Consider the following 9,922-nt stretch of genomic DNA (forward strand, 5'->3'; position numbering starts at 1 on the left):
TGGTTCATTCTCCAATTGGATGCAACAGCTGGAGCTGCGCCAATCTGAAACCAGGAGCTTCTTTCAGGTCTCCCACACAGGTGCAGGGCCCAAGCACTTGGGCCATCTTCTACTGCTTTCCCAGGCCATAGCAGAAAGCTGGATGGGAAGTGGAGCAGCCAGGTTTCGAACCGGCACCCATATGGGATGCCAGCACTTCAGGGGGTGGCTTTGCCCCCTAGGTCACAGCGGCAGCCCCCACATGGCTCTCTTTAATACTGAAGATAAATATTTTAGTACCACATGGCTCTCTTTAATACTGAAGATAAATATTTTAGTATATCTAAGAGAGAGAGAGACTCAAGATAAAGAATTCATTCTTGGGACTGGCATTTTGGCAAAATGATTGTTAAACTGCCACCTGAGATGCCAGCATCCCAGATCGGAATACTGGTTGGAAACTTGGCTGCTCTGCTTCTAATACAGTTTCCTACTAATGCACCTGAGAGGGTAGTGGAAGATGGCCAGAGTGCTGGGCGCCTGCTACATGTGGGAGACCCTAATGGAGTTCTGGGCTCCTGGCTTTGGCCTTGTCCTGCCAATTATGGCTGTTTGGGATGTGAACCACTGGATGGAAGGTCTCTCTGTCTCTCCTTCTCTCTCTCTCTGTAACTTTGCCTTTCAAATAAATAACTAAATCTTTTAAAAACAGAATAGAGAGAAAAGAGATTATTTAAAAACAATAAAATAAATAATAAAATTGCTATATCTATGAGTACATAGGAAAACAAGATGCACAAACTGGAAAAAAAAATCAAACATTAGCAATAATTGCAAAGCATAGTTATAGGAAATATAGTAGAAGACAGGCTTAAAACCAATAGTATATGTTTCCACTTTAAGAAGCTAGGAAAATAAGAGAAAATTAAGATAGGTCATGTAAACAATAATAGAAATAGTAAAGTGTACTATTAAAATATGTAACAAAGAAAAACAAAACAATGTCAATGGAAACAAAGCCAAAACTGGGTGCTTGACATCTTAATACTCAAGTGAATAGTAATGTAATGATCACAATCTGTTAAAGGGAAACTGAAAAAAAACATAGCTAATATTTTTATTTAATGGTAAAATGTTACAAGAGGTGAGCACAAAATCAAGATTTATTTAAAGACAAAGGGAAAGTACATAGACAAGAGTGCAGGCAAGATTGGGATAGGATGAGCTGCAACTAGAAGTGTTTGGGGTTTTTCTTTTATAGGATAGGGGTTAGTGCCTGGGACAAATGAGGTGGGGTTTGGGTCAGAGCTTGAGTATTGCCCACTTCTGTGCCCCTTTTTTGAAAATCTTGGAGGTGGATGGGATACACGGAGCTGCTGCACACATGTTGTAGTCTAGGAAATGTCATGGCATATCTGTTGCATGATGCAAGTTGATGTGGTGAACCTGTAGCCATGTTGGATATTTCTAACCAGCACTAGTTCTTAAGCAGTTAAACTTGGACAACTGAGGTTTTTACAGAAGGGGTGAAGTTTTGGTTGGTTTCAATGCTGGTGGTTCTCAGCTCTTCTTCACTCACTATATGTATGATGTGCACATCCTTACCACAACTTTGAGACAACATTGTAACAGACATTGTAGCCAGATCAGTAAGGTTAGAAAAAGAAGGGAAATACATGTAGAAAGAAGAAGTAAAACTTTCTTTGTTGCAGATAGCATGAATATATATGTAAAGAATTCTAAAATATCCTATGGATTACTACTAAATCTAATAAGTAAATTTAATATGATTTCAAGATTCATAGTTAATATATAAAATACTAATAACATTTACATATTATATCAGTGAAAATTAGGAAAATATGTTTATGTTTATTATACTGTATATTTTTAGGTATATTTTACTAATAATAAAGCTAATTGTGTGGTTTTGTATACACACACACACACACATATATATATATATATATATATATGTATGAAGAGCTATTAATTATGGCTAATTGGAACTTCTGTATTTTTGTTTTGTTTTGTTTTATTTTTGAAATGAATTTTGGTGGGGCCAGTGTTGTGGCTCAGCAGGTTAAGCTGTGGCCTGCAATGGTGGCATCTTAAAATCCTGCATCATACTGAGCAAAACAAAGCAAAAGTATTTACTTTATTATTCAATTTAAGTTCTAGTAGTGTTGAAACACTTATGGTAAAGAATCACATTATTTACATCTTTAAAAGATGGGGTATGGGGCAGAGATTAAGAAGGACATGAGAAATCTCTCTGGAGTGAAAGAAATGGTACATATCATCCAAAAGAAAAAGACACCAAAAATAAAACCAAAATAAGGATCTATGTATGCAGAGACTCCATTTAAAAAAATGTTTGTTTATTTTATTTCTTTGCAACTCCCCAAATGCCTGCAACAGCTGAGGCTGGACCAGGGTGAGGCCAGGAACTTGAATCTCAATCTGGGTCTCTCACATGAGTCACAAGGACTCAAAGGCAGGTATGCAGATCATATGGGATGCAGATTTCCTTGCCACTAGGCCAAATACTCCATTTGAAAGGATTATTACAATAAGGGGACAGACGGAGCCTATTGCAATAGGGAGAAGATAGGAAAAAGAAGATCTGCAATTGTCTCCAAGGTTGGTCAGAAAAGGAGGTTACTTTGATAAGTAAACAAGGCTTAAAACTTGAAAGAACCTGTTAGGGGAATATGGGATGAATGACAGTGTTGTGTTAGCGTAGTAAATTAGAGAACATTTACCCTGAAGTCAACCTATTCTCAGAAAGAGTCTACGAAAATTCTGGGTAAAGGTAGTCAAAACTCAGGGAACTAGGGAAGGAGAGAAACTTAACCAAAAAAAAAAAAGTTTGGTTAACAATAGTGAAGGAGAGAAACTTAACCAAAGTTTGGTTAGCAAGGATTTTGTTCTAACTGATGTGGAGACAAAATATCTGGCTAATCATCTATGAAGCAAAGAATAAAAATTTGGGGGGATCTGTTTTTGGGCTTACTGTACACAATACATATGTGACTCTTATGTGAGTCATATTTCTTCATTGTAAGGAATTTCCTGGAAAAGAAATTAGTGGGAACATTTCTTGCAGTTCTAATTGTTTATAAGATTACAGGCCCGGAACCAAATTTCACATTTCTAATATCTTGACAGCAGTATATATTATACTCTATATATGTTACAGTCAAAGCTCATCAGGCTCTTCACTAAAGATCTGTGAATTTTGTCTTGTATAAATTTTATGCCACCAAAAATACACTGATTTTCACACAGAAAAGACAACAATTCATTTTAGTAAATGTAGCTGCCCAAGAGAAGACATCTTTTAAAAATTAAGTCTAAAAATTTAAATTCCATAATCCACATACATATTTTGTAGAATTAAATAATGACATTAGGATTGTTTCCAGTTCTGGACCTACTATTAGTCTCTATGACAGCATCAAAGAGTCAGAATTTCATGGGTGTGAATGAAGGAGTGTGCGTGTGTATTTTTTGGTGTGTGTGTATGTGTGTGTGCATATGAGAGAGAGAGAGAGAGAGAAAGAGATTTTGAAAAGCAAGCAACATTTCATTCTAATGATTTAAAAGAAAAATAAAATGATCAATCCTTGTCTAAGAGGTCTCATGATTTTTTTTCACAATTTTTATGGAAATTTCCAAGTTGTCTCTGTGTAAGAAAGCCCTTCTGCAAGATCATTATAAATTGATAAAACAGTGTTAGCTGGAACTTTTGTAAAAAGTCACACTCCATGTTTCACATTTGTATTCAGGCCAGAATTATCCATGCCGATTATCTGCTTAATCTACATTTCTGGGTAATTTCTTTCATTTTGTCCAACTTATTTTCATTCTGATCATAGCACATAAGCAAACTGATGGACCACCCTCCTGACCCACATGATTATTTTGGCTGTGAAGTTTATTGCGTGATTATTCCAGCTGTGACCAACAGAGCAGATTTTGAAGACGAAATTATTGAGTCAACTGTGTCACAGTCTGCACATATACAGACCCACTCCTCTGCTAATCACATAAGTTTTTGCCCTTGGATCCCATATTTTTTTTCTATTTGTACTGATGGAAGAAACAGACAATAATTCCCATTTTACTGTATGCTTTAAGAATACAGTGACTATTCTAAGCCAAATGTTTCATTGTTATTGTATTTTATAAATAATAATGACCCAATTACATATTTTTGCATTAATAGAATCTTAAATCAATTTAATTTATACAGAATTCATTTTGACTACAATAATATAGCATTTCAATCCAAGCTTTTCATTTTCACTAACACTGTGATATTTTTCTTTGCGAGAGTTTAAAAGATAAATATAATCATAGGGTTTATAACTGGAATAACAGATTTTTTTTCTTACATAGGCTAAGTAATAGCTCTAATTTTAAAGGATCTCTTCTTATGCTAGTTCAAGATTTAAGGCATCTCTTCCTTTTGCTTGAGCACTGGACAAATTATGTTCTTTTGCAGTTGCTCTTAAGTCAATAGAGTTTATATTTTCTTTGTGTTCATATATTTTTGAGTTCTTTCAAGTTTTATTTAATAACAGATTACCTAAAGATAGGGAATATTTATAAAAGTTAAATATATTTTAATATTTCTCACTTTTCCCCACTGTTTTTCTCCATTGTTCTCATACAGCTACTGAGTTTCTGGGCAGGGTGAAAATGAATGTGGATTCAGGTACATTGATGATTATAGTTGCACAAGATCAGTAGTTTAAAATTCACATGATATTTCAGCCATTCTATTAGTTGTTCTTTCCTATCAGTATGGACAGTTTCTAGCTAAAGTTTGTGCTTCTACCAAAAGATAAATAAAGTTCCAAAACTATAAATCTGTAATTATAGCATAACTTTTTATACTTTTACAGAATGAAACTAAGCTCAACCTGTAGTCAGGTTTATTAATGCCTGGAATACAACTGGACATGAATCAGGCTAGAAAAGGCTTACATAAGAAAAGAGAAAAAAGTACAGACAGGTGTGTTTTATTGCTGCTGTTGGTCTGTACTTGTGAGTCTTGGCTAAGCACTTTCTGAAGAATTAGAGATTGCTTTGATTTTAGAAATCATAAAGGTAATGAAAACAGAAATTAGTTAAGAAGTATTCATTGCACATCATGGAAGTGATCCTATATAAATACCCAACAGTTTAAACTTCAATATACATTGCAAATCTGCAACAAGATTGAAAAAAATTCAAAGTTCATCATGACTACTTCTGATTTCCAACAGCCATGGCATAATCCATATCAATAAGAAGTAAGAATCTATATTGCTCTTTTCAAATTATAGAGTGCAGTGAGGAAAATAGAAAATATGTAGAATTTTATAATTTTTTGGAATTACTTTCAGATGCTAAAAGTTGAAACATAGTTGATGCACAGTAATGAGTCCTTACACATGCAAAGAGGATTAAGGACAGCTAAGTAAATCTGTGATAGTAATCACAAATGATTCCTAAAAGTGGAGGAGCAGAAAGGGATGAGTCATCATGAAGGAAAGAGGGAATTTAGCAAATTGTCCTACATCGTGTTAAATGTCCAATTTCAAGATTTTTTAATCACGTCCAATTTCAAGATTTTATAATCATGTCTCTCACACAAACATAAACCCATGTCAATCTATTACCTAAATCATTAATCAATATGGTAACTGGTAATGAGTGTGCTGCAAGTTGTTCAAACGAATTTCAAAGAGCTACATCTATGTGAGTATATGTAGTAAATAATGCTGAAATACAGTTATAATGAGAAGTAAGGCACTTTTTGGTGGAGAGATCAATTACCGTGGATATAATTTATTTAAGCCTATGATAGAGAAATCATTTGTATTGCTATCAGTTTTCTATAACTACCAGATTTGTAAAGTAGTTAAAAAATTAGAAATAGAATAATCTCATTTTATCAGAAATTTTGGAATTTTAAGCTTAGGCAATGAAGATATTCAGCAATCACTTTAGGACCTATGCCTTCAGAAATTTTTCAATGGGAAAACAGTAACTAGTATCAAAATCAAATATGTTATTCAATAGAAATTATATTTCCAACTCCAAACATTCTGCAACATATACTACATATACAGATGATGTAACCAAATGACTTTTTTTCAGTTATCAAGAATATAGGCTGAGTTGAACATCTGTACATAATGTAGCAAAAAGAAGTTTATTGCAATAAAATGTGACATCAAGAGTTTATTGGTGGAAAGTACTATGAGAATAAACATTCTAGGACATTTGAATAAGCCATGGGGAAGGAAGTGAATTTCATATAGAATTTTCAGCACTATGCTTGAGTAACTTTTATGTAAATATCAAATAATACAGTGATGTTGGCAGCAATCTTAATTTTAGTGTTTCACTTTTTAGCCATTTATATTTTCATAAGTATTTTGGCAAAACCATTAGCATTGAGCTGATAAAGATTATCTTGTTTCTGTTCTAGTTTTTACTTTTACTGTTCAAAACCTGAGCATATCCAGGAGCATCTTCTTATGTGTATGCATTCTTGGGTTGTACAAATTGTATTATGCCAGGCTGAGAACTTCTCTATAGGTATACTTCCCCACCATTCAAATTTCTTTGCTTCTTGAGTTACTTCTTGTATTTCAATCAGTCAAAAATTTATTTGTTCATGACAATTAAACTTGGGCTCACCAGTTGAACCAGCATTTTACTGTTTTGTGTTTGTGCATATGCGTGTGGGTTTTGTATGTTAAACTACCTTGCAGAGTTTCTAAATTGTAATACAATTTGATTTCCTGACTAAGCCTAGGTTGTTACTGCTGTATTCCTAGTGCATAGCATACAGCTTGACATACAATGTCTGATCCAAAAAAGACGAGTTTTGTAAATGTGTGCAGTAAAGGGTCAGAAACAGCAGTGGTTTACAAAGTTAGCTCCAGGAGTCAGAGGGCAGCTAGTCCGAAGAGATTTCTTTTTCTTTTCTTTCTGTTCAGAAAATGGACAAAAGCATGCTTGAGGAAAATGAATCAATTAATAAACTTGAAGTAATCCCTTGTTTATGACATTCTAATAAATTTTCTTTTATATTTCAAGGTAGTATTGCAGATTCCTTCAATAAAACATCCAAGGTCAGCATTTTTTTAGCATATGCAGTGAATAGCAATTTATGCTTTCCATGTCGATTTTAGACAAATAGTGAGCATTTCTTAAGCAGCTAGCAGTGTGAAAATCACATGACACAAGCATAGATGTACATGAGGCCTATAGGATGGACTTTCTCCCACTGTAGCTCATGATACCAGCATAACTTTAAAGAAACATGTGGAGGAGGGGCACATTTGGCATAGTGGTCATGATGAGACTTGGGACACTCACATCCTGTATCAGCTCCTGAGTTCAGGTTTTGGCTCTGCTTCCAATTCCAGCTTCCTGCTAATGTGCACCCTGGGAGGCAGCAGGTGATGGCTCAAGTCCTTGGGTCCATACCACCCATGTGGGAGACCTGTACTGAGTTCTCAACTCCTGGCTTTCACCTGATTTAGCACCATGTGTTGTGGATATTTGGAAGGTGAGTCAGGACTCTCACTGTACCTCTTTCAGTCCCTTTCTCTCTCTTGGTTTCTCTTTCAAATAAATAAAAATAAACAAACAAAAATTCAAAAAAGAAATATATGAAGTTCTGAGTTTTTCTGCCTTGAGTAAGGACAAAGTAGCTTGATTCTACTAGCACACATCTGGCCTCTCGGAGTAACCCACTCTCCCATTCCCATATATTACTGCATATCACATTCTTCACTTGTAAGACTGCTGTGCCTTCAGCAGACTCATAGAATGGCAGATGTCCTAAATAGCACTCTGGCCTCAGAATCAGCCCTTAAGGCATTTGGATCTGGCTGAAGAGCCCATGAGAGTATTTTAGGCATGGAAAGCCAAGACACTCTGGAAAAAAAAAAAAGAAGAAGAAGAAGACCTAAATGAAAGATCTCTGCGAGTGTGATCCCAGTGGAAAGAACGGGGCCATCAAGGTAGGAGGTACCTTTCTCTGAAGGGAGGAGAGAACTTCCACTTTGACTATGACCCTGTCGGAATAAGATCGAAGTCGGCGAACCCTAAAGGCTTCCATAGCCTCAGCAACTCATGACTAGAGCCTAGGGAGATTACTGACGCCATAAACAAGAGTGTTAAATTGTTAAATCAACATCAAGAGTCACTGTGTACTTACGTCCCATGTGGGATCTGTCCTTAATGGGTTGTCCAATGTGAAGTAATGATATAGCTAGTACTGAAACAGTATTTTTACACTTTGTGCTTCTGTGTGAGTACAAACTGATGAAATCTTTACTTAGTATATACTGAAGCGATCTTCTGTATATAAAGATAATTGAAAATGAAAAAAAAACTTGGTGTTAAATTGGAAATTACATAGAAAATTAATCAATTTTTTAAAAAAATATCATGTAGGATCTGTCTTTAATGTGCTGTACACTGTTATTTAGTGCTATAACTAGTACTCCAACAGTATTTTTTACTTTGTGTTGCTATGTGAGGGCAAACTGTTGAAATCTTTACTTTATATATACTAAACTGATTTTCTGTATATAAAGAGAATTGAAAATGAGTCTTGATGTGAATGGAAAGGGAGAGAGAGCGGGAAAGGGGAGGGTTGCGGGTAGGAGGGAAGTCATGGGGGGGGCATTGTAATCCATAAGCTGTACTTTGGAAATTTATATTCATTAAATAAAAGATACAAAAAAAGAATGAGTGCCTTAAACACTTAAACCACACACATTTATTTTGAAAATTACCAACAAAATTTGCAGCATAACTTTGAATCTCAGCACTATGAACCAAAATTCACTTTAAAGTGTCTTATTCCTTGCTTGATCACTTCTTCAACAGGGCATAGCTAGACATTTCTTTTCTGAAAGACAGCAAAAATTAAGAAGTTTGAATTTCCCTAGTGCTTACAATCAAACTGGGAGTAGAAAAAAAATGTAGCACAGTATCTTAATATTGTCAAGCAGAAAGATTCTCAACTTATAACTCATATGGGATCATAGCTCTGGCAATATCTCCCTGCCAGTTTGTATAACAATCTATCAGCTTCCTGGGTGTTGGGTCAGATAACAGAGTGCTGTTGTTGCTTCCTGACTCTTTTTTTTTTTTAAAGATTTATTTATTTATTTATTTATTTATTTGAAAGTCAGAGTTACACAGAGAGAGGCGGAGCAGAGAGAGCGGTCTTCCGTCCGATGGTTCACTCCCCAGATGGCTGCAATGGCCGGAGCTGCGCCGATCCGAAGCCAGGAGCCAGGAGCTTCTTCCGGGTCTCCCACATGGGTGCAGGGGCCCAAGGACTTGGGCCATCTTCTACTGCTTTCCCAGGCCATAGCAGAGCTGGATCAGAGGAGGAGCAGCCCGGACTAGAACCGGCACTTCAGGCCAGGGCATTAACCCGCTGTGCCAGAGCCGGCCACACTTCTTGACTCTTTAAAGCATCCAAACCATTATAGAACTGTTTCGTGGAAACCAATCATGAAAATACTTAAATCAGTTAATGTTATCAGAGAAAATATAGGGCAATGAATGGCAGAGAAATTAGCATTTCTATGTGTTAATTAAAATATTTTCTGACTCAAACACACAATTTTCTCTGAGCCAAGTTCATTTCAGTGAGGTACACTTGAAACATCTAGTATAACAAAAATAAGCAAGCCAAAGAAATAAATAAGCTCTAAGGGCATCCTTTCGATAGCTCTTGTCCAATTCTAACAAAACGATGGTACCAAAATAAATGGATAATGATGAAAAGTTTACGTATGCCAAACTTCAAACCATTACATACTAACTCTACTCATTTTTATGCTTTCCTACTAAAGGGAATACTACTCTTAAGTGACATATGATAATCCAAAACAAAAGCACCATAGTCAAT

Source organism: Lepus europaeus, chromosome X (genome assembly GCF_033115175.1).
Source record: "Lepus europaeus isolate LE1 chromosome X, mLepTim1.pri, whole genome shotgun sequence".
Taxonomy (NCBI): Eukaryota; Metazoa; Chordata; class Mammalia; order Lagomorpha; family Leporidae; genus Lepus; species Lepus europaeus.